Raw genomic sequence first — 22,141 nt, forward strand, 5'->3', positions numbered from 1 at the left:
TTACTTTTATTGAAAAATTGCAGTTAATGTCTTCTCTGTAATTTTTTCACTTTGCAAAGTCGTTTCCCTGGGCCGGATTGGAACCTCTAGCGGTCCGGTTTTGTCCCGCCGGCCACATGTTTGCCACTCATGATGAAGAGCCTAAAGAGGGAGCGTCTTCTACCTTTCATTTCCTTAATTTCACACTCTAATAGTCAAAGCGAAACCTTCAGTGAGAGGTTTTTCAGGAAAGTACCTGCCGTACCTTCTCTGATGTGTGATAAAGGAGATCAAATCGAAAGAAGACATCACATGTTTAAAACAGGAGTTGCTCAAAATGCTTCAACTTCTTCATTTAGAGTACCACAGGCTTTCCTTCCTTCCTCCATGATCCCACATGCTTGCAAGACGCGCTGTCATATGCTTAGGATTAGTCTCTCCCACTCAACGTGACTCAAAGGCCCAAATATTGACTCTAATGTGGTGGTAACTAATAATAGAAACGAATAAGTTCACCTAAATCTCAAGATAATTGTGGGATCTGTCTTCAGGGAGGGGAGCTGTGTCCTTGAAGCTGCAAATGTTCTTATAGTTTCAGTCATGGGCCTTTAAAATCATCACATGTTTTCCTCTTTATATGGCACCTCTGGATTCTCCTCATGATGCAGAGCTTGGTACTCCTGCATGACTGAAGCATTCGTGGACGAATTTGGGATCGGCAAATCAACACAAAAGTTCAACGTACAGTAAACCCTGCCCTATATTTCCTGTTATAGTAACCATCACTGCATGACTAATGAGTGCTTAGAGTTTCTTATGAAAGTGGGGCCTCTGCAGCTTCATACCATGCCCCTGCTGCATAGATATGTTACTGATTTTGGCCAGTAGGTGGCAGCATTGTGCAATCAAAGCTCAACATACACAGTCTATACTTGCTTTAACCTATAAAGTGATAGATTTTGAGTTTATGTTGTCCTATGAAACACTCCAGATAAATCAGTCTTGTGTTTGAATAAACCTTTTATATATGTATTTGTAATTGAAGCCCAGATTATGTGAGTTACATACAAAGATTTAAAGTCTAGACTTTGAAATCTGGTCTGAGAAGAAGCTTTGACTTTTAATCCAAACACTCATGTTTGATGCCAAGTTGAGCGCACACCAGGCGTGGAGATATAATAACCTTATATTATCATCTATATTAGGGGGTGTCAAACATGCGGCACACGTGCCAAAACCGGCCCGCCAGAGGTTCCAATCCGGACCCTTGAACGACTTTGCAAAGTGAAATAATTACAAAGACATTAACTGCAATTTTTCAATTAAAGTAACTACAATTTAAAATTTGTCCTCTGGGGGTCAGATAGAATCAGTGCTGACGGAGTGAACCAGAACAGCACTTTTTTTCCTGGACTTTTTTCTCAAAGTGAGGAAATAGATGACTTGCTGTTTGCATAATCTGGTTGAGACTCATAAAGACTTTTTAGAGCACTATAAGATGATCCACTAACTACTAACACTAGCAAAACTAGCACTACACCCCTGCATACAACACTGTCCAGCAAGCAGACTGTTCATGCTGGAGCTGAGGGGTCCAAAATAGTCAACTTTCCCTTCTTCATTATTATAATCTATGTTCTTTTGCAGTAAACATTACACTCTGTGTGTCAGGTGAATGGGTAACCTGTGTGTTTGGTGTGTTTGCAGCAGGTTTCAGGGCTTAAAGAGTAAAATATTCAACCCCACTATGAGACTCATCATGGAGAAAAATACAACATCTGTTTTTGTAGGAAGATAGTTCATTAAATGTGAACATTTTCAGAATGTAGTTGTACTTTTTTTTGCACTAATACAAAGAGCAACATTTAGAGTTGTTGTTATTTATAGGTTATTATGTTTTGATTTTGCTGGTCTGGCCCATTTCAGATCAACTTGGGCTGCATGTTACGGTGGTCCTGAAGGACAAAACTAATTTACAAAAGATGAAACTCTTTTACAAAGCTGGAGACAAATTAACATTTTTGAAAACAAATTTACATTGAAGGGAACAAATATGCAAAATCAAAAAAACACTTTTAGAAGCGGTGAGACAATTTTACAAACGACAGAACATTTTTCATTTTCATTTTCATTTGATGCTCAGACCATGATCACTAGAATGGAGCCACAGAACATGAATTACAAATAACAAAACAATACAATGATGGCACACGGCATGTTTGAAGTGCAACAGATCTTACTTAAACAATGGATGGACGTTCTTCAGAAAAGCTCCTAATTTACAGATAAGTTTTGGCTTATCTGATTGCAAAAGCAGAATTAATTTAAACACCATTCCTGAAACAAACTTACATTCATTTTTAACAGAAAGGGAATGTACCAAACACCGGCGGTGATCTGGGAGTGATCGAGAGAGGGGTCATTTAGTTTGTTTGGATGGAGAGAAACCAAATGGAGCGACGTTTGGCACTGGTACTCCGTTTGGTACTGGTACTCTGTTTGGAACCGGATCACTTCCGGTGTTTGGTACATTCCCTTTCTGTTAAAAATGAATGTAAATTTGTTTCAGAAATGTCAAAGTGTTCTGTCCTTTTGTAAAATTGTCTCATCACTTGTAAATGTGTTTTTTTTTTATTTTGTAAATTTGTTTTCTTAAATGTAAATTTGTTTTGTTCTTGGTTAAAGTGTTTTGCTGATGTAATTTTGTTTTATAAAATATAAAAATGTTTTCCAAAATGTAAATTTGTCTCCAACTTTGTAAAAGTGTTTCATCTCTTGTAAATGTGTTTTGTCCTTCAGGGCCACCGTAGCATGTGGCCCCTGAACTGACATGAGTTTGACTCCCCTGATGATCCTTATGGTCAGTGAGCCACGCGTGAACCTGCACGCGCCCCCAGGTGAGGAGGGACTTCCCATGTAACGCCATTCATCTAAATCTGGGCTCGATTGAGCAGAAAAACACATCCACCAATCAGAGTCTGACAGTCCTCGGGACGCCCCACCCCTTCCCTGCCTCTAATATCACATCCCAGTGTTTTGGTCAGGATTTGGTGATCCAGCTCTGGAGCTGTGTGTCGGGCTGGTGCCACGCGTAACGCTCGGTTCACGTCCATTCCAGGGACATCCAGCCTACGGATCTTATTTATTACAATCCGACTCTATCTGTGAATGAAGAATGTGTTTTAGCTTGGAGTGATTCCTCGTCATGACCTCCCCGGGCCGTCCCTCCAGCTGAATGGGATCCCTGATCGCTCGTTTTTGGCACCGACTGTCTCTGCTGCTTCTTCTTCTTCTTCCTCTGCTCCAAAGCTGAAAGATTCACGGATCTGTGCGCCTTTTGGGGTTCTCTGATCGGTTCTTGAATCAGTTGATGTGATATCTGCCTCTCTGATCGGTTCATGAATCAGTTGATGTGATATCTGCCTCTCTGATCGGCAGGAGAAGGACGACGCCAAATCTACTGTAGCCTGCGCGTCAGGGTGAGTAGCCTCAACTTGTTATTCCAGTGCGGGTTAATACATTCATGACAGACAGACAGAGAGACAGAGAGACAGAAAGCACACAGAGACAGGGGTTAATTAAAAATAAATGAGGGCTTTGATCCCAGGAGGGAAGCACGTGATGTTTCAGATGGACAAACCTGACTTTAACTTCTCTTTGAGATCTCCATCATGACCTCATTTACCTCTAATTCCTCCCTGCTTTTGTAAGATATTTCATTTTATAATTACTCTGTGTTAATAAGGATCATTACATGGAGGTCACACTGTGATTTCCTCACTTTGCAATTCCCCCTAAGTCACTGGCTGCACCCATAACCAGCAGCTGAACCTGTCTGAGACTGAGGTGTGAAAAATACAACCTGCAGCCTTTGATTTAATGCTTCCATACAGCCTCCAGTCTGCAGGACTTATGGGAACATGCAGAGCAGGGGCGTCAAACTCATTTCAGTTCAGGGGGCCAAATACAGCCCAAGTTGATCTGAAGTGGGCCGGACCAGCAAAATCATAACATCATAACCTATAGAGAAGGACAACTCTAAATGTTTCCATTTGTTTTAGTGCAAAAAAGTACAAGTACATTCTGAAATAGTGCCCATTTAATGAACTATCTTTCTACAAAACCAGCTGTTGTGTTTTTCTCCATGATGAGTCTCATAGTGGGGTTGAATATTTTACTCTTTAAGCCCTGAAACCTGCTGCAAACACACCAGACACACTGGTTACCCATTCACCTGACACACAGTGTAATGTTTACTGCAAAAGAACAGATAGATTATGATAATGAAGATGGTAAAGTTGACTATTGTGGACCCCTCAGCTCCAGCATGAACAGTTTGCTTGCTGGACAGTGTTGAATGCTGGGGTGTAGTGCTAGTTTTAGTAGTTAGTGGATCATCTTATAGTGCTCTAAAAGGTCTTCATGAATCTCAGCTGGATTATGCAAACAGCAAGTCATCTATTTTCTCACTTTGAGAAAATAAAGTCCCAGAAATAAAGCCCTGTTCAGGTTCTGGTTTGCTTCGTCAGCACTATGATTCTATGCGACCCCCAGAGGACAAATTTGAAATAGTGGTTACTTTTATTGAAAAATTGCAGTTAATGTCTTCTCTGTAATTTTTTCACTTTGCAAAGTCGTTTCCCCGGGCCGGATTGGAACCTCTAGCGGTCCGGTTTTGTCCCGCCGGCCGCATGTTTGCCACCCCTGATGTAGAGCCTAAAGAGGGAGCGTCTTCTACCTTTCATTTCCTTAATTTCACACTCTAATACTCAAAGCGAAACCTTCAGCGAGAGGTTTTTCAGGAAAGTACCTGCCGTACCTTCTCTGATGTGTGATAAAGGAGATCAAATCGAAAGAAGACATCACATGTTTAAAACAGGAGTTGCTTAAAATACTTCAACTTCTTCATTTAGAGTACCACAGGCTTTCCTTCCTTCCTCCATGATCCCACACGCTTGCAAGACGTGCTGTCATATGCTTAGGATTAGTCTCTCCCACTCAACGTGACTCAAAGGCCCAAATATTGACTCTAATGTGGTGGTAACTAATAATAGAAACGAATAAGTTCACCTAAATCTCAAGATAATTGTGTGATCTGTCTTCAGGGAGGGGAACTGTGTCCTTGAAGCTTCACATGCAGCCTGTTTCCCTCCTCGTTGGCCTGTGTGTACTGTACACACGAGCCCTGACTCTCCCACCCAGACTGCTGATCCGGGATCACTGCACAGATCTGTCACCCATCTAAAAAAATTAGACCTGATTTACCGTCTAGACCAGATTTGCTCTCAGGCACGGGAAGTTCAGTCTGTCACTTTGTGCTCGTCATCAAATTACAACACTTTACTTTCATGACACTTTGTACATGCACACACACATTTGAGTGTGTTGTTGCTGCTTTTCAATCTGCATTAAATCTGAATATCGTGCACAAACTTGCAGGGACTCTCTGCTGGTTTCTGCTGCCCCTGTTTGTAATCCTCTCTGAAATTGAAAACACGTCACAGGAGACGTATTTGAGAAGGGCAGCAGTGATTTTTTTTAATGAAATAAAATTGCTATCACATTTGATTATCGGAAGTGCATTACACTAATCCTCCACAGATTTTGCTTGTGTTTTTTTTTTCAATGTTTCCCAGAGGAATTAGGCTGTTTGGCAGCATTGCAGCACAAACATATTTCATCCGATGGATTCAATATCCTGAGGTTTAATATTGGGCCAATGACATGCAAACAGACCCTGGGGATGAAGTCATGTTGCGTGTCAGCACCCCAGGCCGTGCACGATGCCCACTTCTGCTTTGCTGTTTGTTTTTGAATCATACATCCTGCTCAGCTCATCCAAGAGATCATGATACATACCTCCACCAGGATGAAACATTGCCAGTTTCAGCCAGCTATTTGCATGCATTTTGCAACCTGGCAACACAGCCGACCGGCGAGTGAGGAGTGTTACTCAAAGTGGAACGAGATGGAGCATTGTACTTTTCCTAACTGGCAGATTTCAGGCTCCGCAGAGGGGACCTAATGCTCCTTGGAATCTCATGAATGCCCTCCAGTGAAAGCCGTAGATGTTTATGTCAGCTCCAATGAGATTGGTGGAAAGTGGCTCTTGAGGCTGAAATTCCTCCTAATTGGCAACGTGGCTGTGGACTGGCCCCTTTGTCCCCCCCGTATACTGGAGTGGTCTGTCTGTCAGGGTGATACACTGAGTCTGGGCATCAATGAGCTGCTTGTTTCCTGGAGAATCGGCTGCTTTTGGACAAGTCGCTTCTCAAAATTTGCCTTTGTGCACCTATTCAGAAAGAGGAAGGGAACCATTAAAGGGTGGTCTTTGGAGGGACCTGTTTCTCAAGCATGGCAGCCAAGCATTTTGATAGTGATGTGTGCGTGTGTGCGTGTGTGTGTGTGTGTGTGTGTGTGTGTGTGTGTGTGTGTGTGTTGGCCTCTGCTTTTAAAGCACTCAAGCGAAATGAGCAGCAGCAGACTGAAGCTGGAGGTTTGCTGAGTTCATCATTTGATGTCGCAGAGAATGTCCCACTTTCCTTTGGGTCAGATGAGGATTAATTGGCATTGAGCTTTGAGGACATATTGTAATTGTTGGTGATACTTTAAAGAGGATCCAGTTTATTGCACAAAGTCACGAGTCTGTTAGCAGCAGTTGTAGTTGTAGTTGTAGCAGTAGTAATAGTAGTAGAATGCCTCCTCTTTGTTGAAACAACACAATTCCCTTTTGGCTTGGGAGCACTTCACAAACAAAACACTTATCTGACGCCAGAATCAACCCGTCCTCTTTGTGCCAATGAGATGTTGGATAAACTCCGGAGAGAGAGAGAGAGAGAGAGCGAGTGAGTGCACAGACGAAAGAGGGGCACGAGATTTGTGATGGCTTCCCGCTGACAAAGGCCTTTGAATATTTCATGTGGCAGATACTAAACTTCTGTCGCTCTGGCCCAGATTTGGTGCTAATTAGTGCCCGGCTACTTTCAAGGGCACACGGCTGAGCATGGGAATGCCAGTGCCACCTGTTCTCTCAGTCGCTCATCCTGCCGTGCTTTCTGTCACACTGTTCGGGCTTGATGTGGCCAGTGTGGCCTAGTTTTGTGTCAGGCGTCACTTAACCGGCCATTAAAGGCATAAAACTAACAAAGGGTTTTATGTAGATTACAGCAAACATTTAGAGAGTCATCATCCCGTGTCAGGAGTGAGACTTCCTCCTGCAAGATGACACCAGACCATACCTTTTCAGTCTAATCTGACTATACTACAGAGCAGCGGTTCCCAAATTTTTCAGCCTGCAACCCCCAAAATATTGGTGCCAAAGACTCGTGACCCCCACTGTCCCTCAAAGTGATTTAATGTGGCTTCATTAACTGGTCTGCAGAAATGTAACCTACCTATATGAGCATGTGTCTGTGTTTCCTGTGCTGTTATGAATTAACCTGCTGCTACTGATGTTTCTGATAATTAACTGTTCACTAACCCTAAACTTAGGAGTCATCTGGCAACAAAGAAAGGCAGAAAACTCATTACATTTTCTATTTTCAAGGTTTTATTTCAAATTTAGCTACTATTTTTGTTGATATTTTTTACAATAAATGGGTAAAATTTACTATTTTTGGATAACTTTTGACATTTAATTTTTTTATTGCATTTTTTCAGTATTTCTTTGTTCACCACAAGTTAAAAAAATATATATAAACCAAACAAAAGAGAAAAACAACAAAGAGAAGAAAAAAAAAATGCAAAACATACAAACATAATAATGATAATGAAGGAATAATCATAATTAACAGTACAACAAAAAAGGAAGATAAACATAAGAAAACAAGCTAACTAAACAAAAATAAAGAATGAGAAATATTTTTAGATAACTTAAAAAAAAAAAACAATCTGGAAGGTATCTCACGACCCCCCAGGGGGTCCCGATCCTCACTTTGGGAACCACTGCCATAGAGGGCTGATTTAAACTGACTGTCACATGAACTGTAGCTTTACAAAGGACCCAGGCAGATGTCAGTCATAAAGAGATTTGCCGCACCCTCTCAGTCTTACATCGGACTTCCACCAGATCTGTGTTTGGTCCGTCTCTGATCCGCTGTGGTCTGGATCCATGCTCTCTCATCTGTCAACACCAATGTGCTGCGTTTTCAGAACGCATGATGCTTTTTCAGAACGCAGCACATGGAGCAGGACAGAGCAGGACCGCCGGACAGCATGAGTCACGTGACCAAGGTTTTTCCCGCAGTAATTACTGAATCAAGGATTCTCCTCCTCCTCTCCTCATCCATGTTCTCTTCATGGTCCTCTGAAAACCTCTGACCTGTTGACTCCAGGCCTGGCTCCGCTCATCATGACTGTTTGTTGTTGTAGTTAAGTGAAATACGATCTGGTGATAACACAGAGTGTTTTATTCTGAAAATTAACCGGATGTTTTCATTTTGTTTTGGTGCCTGACTTCCTGTCCCACTCCATCTGCTCTGTTGAGATTGATGCTTCGTGCTCTGGCATCCGGCAAAAATAGAAGTCTTGCGTATCTGATCCGGAGGGGTCTGACCTGCTGGATTAGAGACACAGCTGGAATGCAACGGAGCGGATCCAGTGGAAGTTAACACATTGACTAGAATAGAAACTTATCAGATCCGGTGCTGTGACGGATCAGAGATCCAGTGGAATTTGGCCGTTAGTTTTCTAATAGTTTCAGTTCACACAATTTTTTAAGATGCTTAATAAGGCTCTACACTTTGATAGCATTGTTGCATTTCCACCTTTTAACCCACACTTAGGGAAACTTGTGTGTTTCATCGCCATGCTTCTTCTGCTTTTTAGCCCACGCCGTGTAAATGACGGCTTGTTCTGTTAGCCACAAGAGACATGTGGAACATGCACCCACAGTCCATTTCAGTCAGCAGTTGAATGACAAGGATGCAGAAGTGAGGCTCTCTGACATATCCCTCCCAGCTCTCTGTCAGATCGGCCTGTGCTTGCTGGCCATTTGAATGAAGGATCTGATAGTGGTTTGATACAGACAAACAGAGGAGGGCTTGTATCCTCCCGGGATCCCTGGCCACTTCCTGTCCCTCTGCTCTGGGAACGGGCCAGGGTGACACAGGCCACGCATCTCCTCTCAATCCACCCACTGTTGTAGCCTCTGTGGAAAAGCCATCGCTCTCACAGCCTCATTCCCGTCGCTCCGTGGACGCTCCTTGTGACAGGAAAAAGCGTCTTTGGCATTCAGAAAGATGCCTCTATGTGTGGCTTTGTGTAGGCGCAGCTGTGCGGGCCTGGTCAGGATGATGAGATGCTGGGAAGAGCACATGCTGCTCCCCCCCTCTATTTAAACACGAGGCTCTACATCCTCTGAGAATCTCTGCAGTATCTGTTGACATGGGATTTTCTATGCAGATCCTGTACTTGCAGAGATGGCTGACCTTTTCAGGCCCGGCCCCTGTCTTTGGGTGTGTAACAGATATCTGGAACGTAACGGTGCAGAGTTTCCTTCTGAGTATACATTTAGAGATGAACTAAAAACATGAATCAGCATAAATATATAAAGAGAGATTTTGCTTGCATGAAAAAGATGGTTGTACTCACCATCCTTGGGTCTTTACACCTACACAATAACACTTGTTTATATGATACGCTCATTGATGCAAAACTAATTTGCAATTGTTTAAAAGTTTGTATTCTCCCTCAAGAAAAATTGCCAAACTTTACTAACGTCTGGTTTCCACCTGGAACTTTTAGTCCTGGGAGTCACTTTGGAGGAAACTTAACAGTCATGGTTTTTGGCCCTTTTCATATTGCCATAAGGCGCCATATTTACGCCACTGTAACATCTCCCATGGGACCAAGTAGCCCCACTGCTGTGCTGGCATCAGAGGTAGTGACAGAGGCGATACAGGCTCTCAGGTGGAGCAGGCAAGGTTGCGTTTACAGTTTGTGCCCCCCTTGTAAAGCTCCCTCTCTGGGACACCAATTTCCCCTCATTGCAGGATCAGTGTAAAAGTAGTGATGACGATGATGGAGCTTCGTTACAGCCCTGTTGCCAACTCAAAATATAGAAATGTCTCTTGTGTTAAAGGCACCTGTGAAGATTAGGGGAATTAGTCTGCTGACATATGAAACGGTGATAACAAACTTTCTGTTCCTGCTTGCATAAATGCACTGAACTGCTTGGAATGCATTGTGCACCCATCTGTCATGTTGTTTCTGTAATTTCCCATCATGGCATTGTGCACAATGCATAATAAGCAAACATAGAAAACCAAACGAAGAGTTTCAGATTGTAAATAAATCACAAATGCTTCCTCTGAGTCGCTGCCGTAGACGGCTGTGGACTTCCCTGTCCCATTGAAAGTTACTAACCATAGACCTTTCAGGAGTCTGTGAGCTCCCTTGTCTCGTAGGTTCCTCTAAGTTGCTGCTGTAAACATCCTGCTGTTGTAGACGTTCCAGACTCCAACGGCAACAGCTACTACTATCCGTCTCCCCACTATTATCTCTCTCTCTCTTCATCTCCCTCTATCCCTCTCTCCAACACGGTCTCAGCAGATGTGTGTCTAACATGAGTCTGGTCCTGCTGGAGGTTTCTGCCTGTTAAAGGAAGTTTGTCCTTGCCCCTGTAACTTGCTAAATGCTGCAAAGAGTGTTTCTTACGTTTTCTCTCACCGCTCTGACTCTACTCTGCAGATCTGGTGCGTACAGAGCCGTAGGAGCTGCTTTCATCAACAGAGCTGTCAATCATTCCCCTTTTGCAGCATCACGTCTAAAACTTCTCAGACAATAAATGAACACTGGTGCATGATCGGCATGATAAGAATGAACAATACAACAGAAAACATACTAAAGAGAAGTGTATTTGATGTGCATTTCAACTTAATAGTTTGGGAGGGAGGCTGTTTGACCTTTACTGCAGCCAGTCAGTGAGTCAGGCGAGCTCCAAATGTTTTGGTTTCATTTCCTCTGCAGCAGACTTGTCATCCATCTTTATATCGCCAAATCACAACAAACGTTATCTCAAGACGCTTTCCAAACAGAGCAGGTCTAGACCGTACTCTATGTTCTATTAGTAACAAAGACCCAACATCAAGTCATGATAAGATCCAGTCCCATCTTACAGACAGGACTCGGTCTGATCTCATCTTAATCCACCATGAGCAGAGCACTTTGCAGCATTTAGCAAGTTACATTGGCAAGGACAAACTTCCTTTAACAGGCAGAAACCTCCAGCAGGACCAGACTCATGTTAGACACACATCTGCTGAGACCAAGGAATCTACGGCAGAGAGCCAGAGGAACCTACGAGACAAGGGAGCTCAGGGACTCCAGAAAGGTCTAAGAAAAACGAAAATTGAGGGAGATCGGAAGAAAGAAAAAGATTAGAATAAATGGTGGAGGAATGACAGAAGGAAAGGATAAGGGATAAGAAAAGTAGACATAAAGGATAAGGAAAGAAAAAGAAAGAAAGAAGAAGAAAGGAATGAAAGGAAAAAGGAATAAAAGAGAGAAAGATCTCATTTTAATCCACCATGAGCAGAGTACAAGAGTCTTCAAACTCTCCATAAGCTTGAGTACCTGCTTTAGACTCATTAAACACTCCCTCCAGGATTTCGCAGGATTTTTTTGTGATTGCGGCCCAAAAAGCCTGATCTTACGACAGCTTTTTGAAAAAATTGCGGTGAAAGTTGCAAATTTTTTTTTGTTTTTTTCCCCCAATAACGTCTCAGGGGCAAGTAAATACGCTAAAATACAGTTATTTTTAGAAAACATTCTTGATGTGACCACTGTGACAGTTGATTCTCTTGACTCACAGTAAAATGCCATGAAAGGACTGTATTGCACATTTACAATGGTCCCTGAATGCACCTCGCAGTGACAGAGGCACTTTACAGGCAGCTCACGGCACTCTAACGTGAATCTGCATCTTTGATGACTATCAGTTGATCAAAACTTACTAAATGTGTCTGATGTTTCACCAAACTGGATTAAATCAAGCTGTGGACGCAGAGCTTTTTACAGTAATGGCGGCAACAACGTCAAACCTCAAATATTAGCACCTTAAATAGTAAACAGACACCCCGTGGTTGTGTCTGTGTCACTAACACACTCTGGGGGGTAAAAATCCTCAATGAAGATGAGACAGATGCATGGAGGTGAGGAGAGCTGGTTCATAAAGCACACCTGCTGCAGGTAGGTGACCAAGCGAACACTGCGCCCCTCAATCTATAAATAACAACGTTGTCATGGTCACTTGTCCTGCCTGCTCTCCCCTCTCTTCATCCGTTCTCCGTGCGTGTTTTAAAAAAGTGCTGATCAAGTGATGACTTACGTTTAGGGAAGTGAAATTGATGACAAAACCGATGACGTACAGGGGCTGAGGTTAAGGTAATTAGTCAAATTTGCGGGAAAGTTGCGGTGATTGTATAAAATTGCAAGGCCGCGAAAGAATCACGCTGATTGGTTGAATATGCGTTGATAGTTGCGATCGCGAAATCGCAACTTCCTGGAGGGACTGATTAAAGAAGCTGTTACGCTGCAGACACTGTTTTATCAGTGAGTTAAATCAGTGTTTTGGTGAGTGGAAGGGGTGTGCATCAAGACCTGGGTGCTGTTTTGGCTTCACTTTATTACAACTGGAGGGGAAACATGTGAGAAGCACAGCATCCATCTTTAAGCACAGCCAATGAACAAAACAAACAGCTTAAAAAGACTTAAATATGATGGATGATGTGCACCAAGACTTCACTGAGCAGAGTTAATAGTCCGTCAGAAGACAGTTGGTGGGATAATGTATAATGAAAACAACCATTAGCTCCCATGCTGGATGTATGCAGGGACTGGTGGTTGAGATTAATGGTCTAAAGTAATAAGTAATGTTTGTGCTGTCTCATATCGCACAATGACTGTAATATTCAGTAACTGTGGGAGGTTGCTAAACAATACCGGCGATGACTCAGTGATTACTTAGCCAAGTGCTGCCATTTCTCACATTCAAATAAGGCTTCACAGCTCACAGCCTGTTTGGGAGCAACAATCCTGCACTTTGTGGTGTTTTTAAAATATGTTCACGCTCCACCTACTTCTTTCTTTACAGCTGTTTATGATTCTTTTTGACATGTAAATTCAGAAGAGAAGCTGTTTTGTCATTCTAGTGTGTGTCATCCCTCTTTGCTTCACATTTTGTCCTGGTACTGGAGATTTTATCACTCACTTGTGTTACCTGTCAGTGCTGTTATTCTTCACTGACTGCAGCAGGAAGTACAGTATCCAGTCCCCTGGAGTTCTGACCTCATGTGTCACTCCCTGTGAGTCTGGTGGAGACACAGAGCAGAGCCGTCTTCCTCTTTCACAGCAGGAGCACTTAAAGCGAACACACCCTCTCCTGTATCTCCCTGAAATCAGCCACGCCACCAACTCTCTGAGTCAGCCGGCGTCTCGTTCTCTGCTTCACCTCCCCGCCGAGCCGCATTTGAATATTGAAATCAGGGCCGACTGAACAAAGGGGTGGTTTCAAAGAGATGGAGGAAATCGTTCCTGCGCTGGGGGGTCCTGCCCTCCAATCTGTTATGGAAATGTCATGGCTGCGAGCAGTTATGTTTTGATGATGAAGCATGACATGAGCACATTTTAAAATTTTAATGGCAAAGCCTGGTGGGTGTTTCTGTGTTTTTTTGTTCTGCTGCTCGTATTTGTCTATCTCCAAGGAAGCAGGACCCCAACACGGAGATCTTTGTGTCTTTGTTTTCAGTCGGAGCAGCTACAGAAATGTTGATACAGCATGCTTTATTTATGCTGCTGCATCTGCACAGACACATGAGGGTAGTGCTGTATCTTTGAATCTAAAATTCTTTTGGATTTGTCCAAACTAGTGCTGCTGACTTTTAATTCCATGAGAGTTCTCGTCTATAAAACGTCAAATGCTCATTCGAATTGATATTTCAGTCTCAACCCAAATCATTTTCATTTATGATCACACATGACAAAGAAAAGCAGCAAAGCTTAACACTTAGGAAGCCAGAATCTGCAGATGTTTGACATTTTTTGCTTAAAAAAAGGACTGAAAGGATGAATTATTTATCAAAACAGTTGCAGAAGAATCTTCTTTTGATGGAACTGGATCATCTGTTTTTTTCCCACACTTGTGAATTCTGTTTAGTAAGTGGAGCGTGTGTATTTTTGGATTATAATAGAGATGTTCTTGGAGACAGAATTGCCAGACTCAGCTGATGATTATTCCCAGCGTGACACCCTCAGCATGTGTTTAATTTGTGTCTGCATTAAGCTAAATCTGGGCCAGAGCTGTTTCATGGCAGGAAGAACAACCACAGCGTGTGTTGTTGCAACCTTGACTTGCATTCTTCTTCTTCTCTTGACGTGGCTCCTCGACGCCACTTTCTCTTTCCCTGACAGACGGTGAGGGGAGCGCGTTAGGGTAGGGTGGGTTGCTTGCATGCATGCGTGGCTCGGGGGCAAATACGGGTATCTGAACATCCGAGGCGAAGGTGTCTCTACCTGCTCCTCGTACATTCCTGCTGTGGGCTGTGAGAGGCGGGAGAGGAGTTGAAACTCGCCTGTTTCTTCATTCTGCATTCCTCAACTATGACTCTTGCTCCGTCGCACTGCTGCAACAAAACCTGGGAATGCCACAGTGCACACACACACATGCACGCACATGCACACCTGGCCCACTTTCTAAGACTGGAAAATGTTTACATGGTTTCATTTTGAGACGTTCTGACAACATTCCTCCTTCCAGATTTGGATTATGATACCTAGACTAGAGTTTCTACTAGGGGTGAGCCAGACTAAGGATTTGCTTAGTCGAATCTGATCCATCAGATTTTGCTCATAGTCGACGAATAGTCGAATGTTTGTTGTTTTTCCTTATTGACCCAAAGTCTGCATGATGGTGACCGCATGACAATATTACACATGACCCTTTACAATTAAGAGACTCGTAGCTTAAAGTAAAAGGGACAACAGAATATTATAAGTATAAAACTTAGATTTTTTAAATCTATATTGCAAAAACAACGAGGTGATGAAGGAGAGAAAACTCAAATAAGGCCACCATCTGTTAAACATGGAACAACGCTCCACTATAGAATAAGGAATCAGGAGATATTTAAACAGTGTTCACACAGCAGAGAGCAGCACTGAGGAGGGTAGTTTGTCCAACTTAAGACTAAACATTTGTATAATGTTCAAAATCAAACCTGAACTAGCTAAAGGATTTTTAAATCTCTTAACAGAACCTTTTAAAACAGTCTTTCATCTCGTCTTTGTCCGCTTGAGTCTTTTCAAACTGTACATGAGGAAAACCATCGTGTTTACAGGCAGAAGTGCGCTCCTTACTTTGTTGACTGTAAATCCAGTCTTTGAGAATATCCTCTCTGATGGCGTGGAGGTGGATGGGATGCTGTGGATTGTTTTTGAGGCTTCGGACAGCTTTGGGTATCCCTCCTCGTTCTTTTGGCCCCGTACAGTTTTTGTGTGGTCCGGTAATCCTTGATCTCACAGCCCTCTTCATGAAGCTGCTCCTCATCTTCATCACTAGTTTTTAGGATCAACTGAAGTTTTATTTCCTGACATTTTGAGCTACCATGAACGTAGAAGGATTTAAAGGCCAGCTGAGGTACGTCTGCTTCACAGCTCCCTGTGAACGTCATTGAACAAATCAATGACTGGACGAGCCAGAACTTTCTTCAGTTAAACAAAGAAAAAACTGAAATGATTGTTTTTGGAGCCAAGGAAGAAAGGTTAAAGGTTACTGCTCAGCTCCAATCTGCAACGATGAAATGTTCAAACCAAGCCAGAAACCTTGGTGTAGTCATAGACTCAGACCTTAATTTCAGCAGCCACATTAAGACAATTACAAAGTCAGCCTATTATCACCTTAAGAATATATCAAGGATTAAAGGACTTATGTCTCAGCAGGATGCAGAAAAACTCATCCATGCATTTATCTTTAGCAGACTAGACTACTGTAACGGGGTCTTTACAGGACTCCCTAAAAAGTCCATCAGACGGCTGCAGCTCATACAGAATGCTGCTGCTCGAGTCCTAACAAGGACCAACAAAGTAGACCACATTACTCCAGTTCTTAGATCTCTACACTGGCTTCCTGTCTGTCAGAGAATAGACTTTAAAATCCTGCTGATGGTTTATAAAGCACTGAATGGTTTAGGCCCAAAATACATTGCTGATCTGCTGCTACTTTATGAACCACCTCGACCTCTGAGGTCATCAGGTACTGGTCTGCTTTCAGTTCCTAGAGTCAGAAGGAAACATGGTGAAGCAGCGTTTAGTCATTATGCACCACATATCTGGAACACACTCCCTGAAAGCTGCAGGTCTGCTCCAACTCTCACCTCTTTTAAATCAAAGACTAAGACTTTTTTATTTGCCACTGCCTTCCTATCTTAGATCATTTTAACCCACTTTAAATTAAAATTTTAATGTAATTTTTAATATATTTCTAATTTTCCTTTTCTTTTCTGTTTTATTATATTTGTCATTTTAATTGTGTTCTTTTATGCTTGTCTGAATGTTTCCAATGCTTTTAATGTTTTAATGTAAAGCACATTGAGTTGCCCTCGTGTATGAAATGCGCTATACAAATAAAGCTGCCTTGCCTTGCCTTGCCTGCCTCCCTGCTAAATGGGAGAGTCCACCTTTAATTACCAGGGGAGATTTAATTACCACTTTAAGGAGATTTAACACTTCAAGAGCTGTTCTCAGAATTACATTAAATAATTTATTTAATCAAAATAGGATAAATGAGACACTATTTTTACGGGAAACAGGAAAATAATGTAAAATTAGACATTGAGCACCCCCATGGTTTGAATGGAATGATCCACATTTCATATGCAAATATTGGACTATGAGATTGGCAGTCGACTAATGCTCGTTAGAACGAATCGTCCAATATTCGACTATTTGGGGTCACCCCTAGTTTCTACTAATATTATCCCTCTTATACAAGTGCAGTAAAAAATACTGATTATTGAATAAAAACTGCACAAAACTAGCTCAGTATGTGTTGTATGGTTTGGCTCAGCAACTGCCACTCAAAAACACCTGCACTGGGTTTGACCAGCTATTCATAAGTTCAAACATAGCCTAGTTGAATCGTCATTTCTAATATAGTTTGGATTTAACACGACTAAGTTTTTAGGTGTTGTAACAGCTGAGATAGTTGTAGGCCTAACTTTAGTCTTACACCTAGCTTTGTGTAAGTTCTCTGTAAAATGCAGGTTGTCCTGGCACATAGTTGTGAAAGGGAGGGATGATTTGAAGGATGAGAAGAAGTGAGGGTATTACCGGCCTCTTGGATAGATTACGTCAACTTAAAATGTGTGATGACTTTGACCTGTAGTCCAGCTTTCGTTTTCCACCAGTGGAGATAAGAGAGTGCGGCTACATCAGTATGTAGCTGACGATTTCATCACTGTTGTTATTGTACACTGTAAACTATTAATCATCTTGTCATAACACTTTGTCATATTTTGCATACCTTCATGTTGTACTGTCAATCAGCATGAGCCGTTATTTTCAGGTTAGCTTGTTTAGAGGACAAACAGCTTTTCACTGATCAGCTGAATGGAGTAAAAACATCATTTCTGTGACAATATTTTAGTTCATTTATTTATTTATAACCTTTATTTAACCAGGAAATGCTCATTGAGATTAAAAATCTCTTTTCCAAGAGAGTCCTGGCCAAGATAGGCAGCAGCACAGTTGCAGAGTTACTATTAGACAACACACAAATAGCAGACGCATACAACAGCTACACAACAAAAACAGCATGAGTGACATTTAAAGAAAACATCTGCAGACAGATGCATCAGCCTCCAAGTCGTTTAAGGAGCGCTTAAAAGCATTCAAAGTTATCCGACCACAAAGTTTCAGATCCATTTGTAAAGCGTTCCAGGTCGAGGGGGCAGCAAACCTGAAGGCCTTTTTTTCCAAGTTCAGTCCTGACCCTCTGATGTTATGCTCTAATAGCTAAGATGAAACTTATATCAACATGTTGCAACCAAACAATAAATAACAACTGAAGTTACAAACTAACTAGTTTCAACCTTTGATTTGGGGAAGAATTTGCGCCTTAATTAAAGACATGACTCGGTGTAACAGGCTATAAAACAAGCTAGGTTAAAATTAGCAGCAGCTCGCCTCATGACTGCTCTCGATGTTCCTCCTGTTTCCCCTGAAGACCCAGATTTTAATATCACGGTGCTCTACCAGTTTCAGTATTTTAAATTCATGTTTTAAACACACAGGCCTTGAGTGTTTCATATTTTAATTGGTGTTCAAAAAAGACGTCACAGACTAGTGTTGTAGTCGAGGCCACATCAACCGAGACGAAGACATGTCTGAGACATTTAGGGATCGAGACCGAGACAAGACCAAGACCAAGGCAGAGCAAGACCGAGGCAAGACTAAGACCAAGGAAGGGCAAGACTGAGACAAGACCAAGACTTCATTTTCACTGCTACGCTGATGACATCCAGCTCTATATTTCCACCAAATCCATAACCACTGTAACACACTCCACTATCACAAACTGCCTCTCTGAAATAAAAACATGGACGCATACCAACTTCCTATCACTGAACTACGACAAATCCGACCTCATAATCATCGGCCCCAAGTCCCTCACAAATCCCATTCCAAATTTCAGTCTCACTTTAAATAACTCTACTCTATCTCCTGCACCTCACATCCGTAACCTTGGAATCATTTTTGACAGCAACCTTTCTTTTCAACACCACGTCACCCAGCTCACTAAAAAGGCCTTCTTCCACCTCCGAAACATCGCCCACCTCCGTCCATTCCTCTCTTTCTCTGCCGCAGAAACCCTTATCCACGCATTCATCACATCCCGTTTAGATTACTGTTATAGCATCCTGTACGGCACATCATCCAAAGTCCTCCATAAACTGCAATACATTCAAAACTCTGCTGCACGCCTCCTCACCTGCACACGCTCCCGTGACCACATCACCCCCATCCTCCAACACCTTCATTGGCTCCCCGTCCCCTACCACATACAGTTTAAAATCCTCCTCCTCACCCACAAAGCCCTCCACCACCAGGCCCCTTCCTACCTCACTGACCTCCTCCACCATCACACTCCTTCCCGTAACCTGCGCTCCTCACATGCCAACCTCCTGTCCCCACCTCACAGAACCAAGCACCGAACCTGGGGGGACAGAGCCTTCTCAGTAGCCGCCCCCACCCTCTGGAACTCACTCCCCTCCCATATACAAAACTGCTCTGACCCTTCAGCATTCAAATCTCTTTTAAAAACTCACCTTTTTAAGTTAGCTTTTAATTTGTGATTGTACTGTTGTGTTGCTTTGTTTGATCTCTGTTATTTGTTATTTGTTTATTTTGCTTGTATTGATTTTAACAGTTGTACAGTGTCTTTGAGTTTTTGAATAAGCGCTATATAAATAAAATGTATTATTATTATTATTATAAATACCAATGAAAAATCATCATTAGAGTTAACAAATAAAAGACTTGTGTTTATTTGATTTAAGTTTGCTTCAAAAAGAGAATTGACAGCAACAAACAAGGTTTGGTTTGACTTTGTTGCCTTTCTTTTGACGCGCTGTGAGAGCCTTTTGGCTCCTTAAATTTAATTTTGGTCCTCATTAGTTTAACTTTCGCTTTAGTTCAGAGTTAAAACTGTGTTTTCTGTTGCCTGTGATCTCAGGAGAGGTAGGAGGTCGTAGCGGTAAATGCGCAGGAGTGTTTTGTTGAGCCTTTCTTTTCTAATTAGTTGTGCAATTTTTTATTTTCTTTAGATAATATTGTAGTGTTTTTATCTGATGAGTTAAAGGTGTTGACACAGAGTGCATCAGTTGTGGTCTCGACCGGTCTTGATATAAAATACGGACTTCGCCCACGCCGAGACCGAGACAAGACAGAGGAGAAATGCTTTCGATTCCGAGACGAGACCGAGATAAGTGGTCTCAAGACCGGTCTCGAGACCAAGACTACAACACTATCACAGACTAGCCAGCTTGAAGATTTAGCTAGCAGCATTGCATACGGTTGTAGTTTGCTGTCGTCTCATTATAAGTCTGAAATCTGAACTTCTTGCTGCCCTAAAACAGATTACTGTGTCAGCCATATTACATTTTGTTTCTGTAACAGCTTCCATTTAACCCTCCTGTTACCCTCAAATTTACTAACATCTTTTATCCTTGGGGTCAATTTGACCCCAGTAATTTAAACCTCCAGAAACTGATTGTTACCAATTTATGTGTCAGGTACTTCATGTTTCTTTGTTGACTATCTAAATAGTAAAGCATAAACATAAACACAATTTAAAGCATTTAGAAGGACCTTATTTGTAAAACAGAACATCAAACTGCTGAGAGTTTGTCATGCTCTTGTCGGCCCTGCCTTGTTTCTATGTTATCAAAAAATATGACACAGGACTCATCATTGAATGTCTTTAGAGACATGGTGGCTGGAAATATTAGATCTCAATGTAAAGGTTGGCGGTTCGATCCCAGCTCCTGCAGTCACATGCAGAAGTGCCCTAGGTTATAGTGACCTCAATATCAACCAAAACAACCAAAACAAATGTGTGTAAAATGTTGATTTTTCTGATGTTATATACAGCTAAAACAGCCTGGGGTCAAATTGACCCCAAGGAACACTGATGCATTTATTTATTTTTTACAGGAAATTGGAACAAATCAACATTTTAATTTTACATTTTCCCAGTTGTCCACATTAAATTAGGAAAAGTCCTGAAATATGAAGCCAAAAAAATTATGTTACTCATTAATTTAGAGACGTTAAACATTGAATGGGGTCCAATTGACCCCAAGGATAATAGGAGGGTTAAGAGAAGAAACAGGGCTATTAAAGGAGGAGGGTGCAGATGAATTGATTGCACATACTAGCTAGCTAGCTAGAAATGCTAACTAGCATCACACTGTTGTTCTGCTGTCGTTGGATAACTTTCAAAGACAGTAATGCTCTAAAGCAGTAGTTTATAGTGTTTTTAATAATACATATTACAGTTTATTATCACTGTGAAGGAAACTGTTTGAAAGAAAAACCGCATTTTTTGTGGAGGGCTAATTTAACAAGCTACACGACTTTAGGCAGCATTAGAGATATTTCAAATTCTGTTACTGTGTTTGAACATCTCATATTCAATGCCATTATACCCCCATTATCCATCCTGCTCTCTTTTGTTTGATTTGCAGAACTGCTCTTTATGTGTTATATACATATTCCTCCTGGGTTAGGCATTAGGTTTGTGAGCAGCAGGGATTTCTCTCGCTGCCTGGCTGTGCACATGAGAAGTTAAACGGTGAAAGCCTTCAGTTACTGAAGCATGAGGCACTCTGGAGTCTCTGCGGACTGGAGCGGATCAAATGCTGCCGCTTTGAAATGTGATGAGAGGGGCTGAATTTAAGGGTCTGCCATCACAGAGCCGGCAGAGTTCACTGCAGGCGACATGTTGCCTTAAAAATATGAGCCTGTATGATGCTACAGGAAGATCTGATCTGCAGAGATGCTGCATCTTTGTTGTGTTGTGTGACCGGCCAAGTGTTTGCATAATTCTTTTGGACTCGGTTTGTCTGTGAATGTTTCCCCCTCCCTCTTTGAGTTGAACACCAGTTCACTAATGTTTGGAAGGCAGCAAGAGTGTGTTTTTCCCTCCTCATGTGACATGTGGCTGACACATCAGAGGAATTGAAATCCTTTATTTCCACCATTTCCCACTGGAAATCTCCTGAAAGGATAGGAGAAATTATAGGGGGAAAGCAAGTGTGAGAGGAGGGGGAAATAGCCCGAGTGTGAGGGAGTAAGACTCAGGAGGGGAAATAAAGAAAGCCCAAAGCCCTTGAGGATTATCTTTTTCTTCTCCTCCCTCTTTCCCTCCATCTCTCTCTCTCTCTCTTGGCGTCTTGTTTTCAGCACACGACCACAGCTCATCGGTCTCAGTGCACATAATGACCATATTTAGATGGGAGCAGCATAGCAGGGCTGCTCAGAGGAAAGCATATGAGGCCGATGATGTCAGGAGAGCAGTGTTACAGATTTCTCCAACAGGGTAGTAAACCATTCTGTCCATTCTTGGTATTAAAAGCTGCACAGAGGAACAATACAGGGGGGCTTC

General features: G+C 42.1%; 1 protein-coding gene across 2 annotated transcripts in view; it reads left to right on the plus strand.

Annotated features, from left to right (window-relative positions):
• The first annotated feature begins 2,962 nt into the window (after window positions 1-2,962).
• src (v-src avian sarcoma (Schmidt-Ruppin A-2) viral oncogene homolog) overlaps window positions 2,963-22,141 on the plus strand; it is a 57,379-nt gene continuing 38,200 nt past the window's right edge. For both annotated transcript variants that reach the window (XM_034696338.1, XM_034696337.1), the window contains exon 1: window positions 2,963-3,458. The gene's annotated coding sequence lies outside the window, so the exon portion shown is untranslated. The remainder of the gene's footprint in view (window positions 3,459-22,141) is intronic.

The sequence above is a fragment of the Notolabrus celidotus genome, chromosome 11 (assembly GCF_009762535.1).
Source record: "Notolabrus celidotus isolate fNotCel1 chromosome 11, fNotCel1.pri, whole genome shotgun sequence".
Classification (NCBI taxonomy): Eukaryota; Metazoa; Chordata; class Actinopteri; order Labriformes; family Labridae; genus Notolabrus; species Notolabrus celidotus.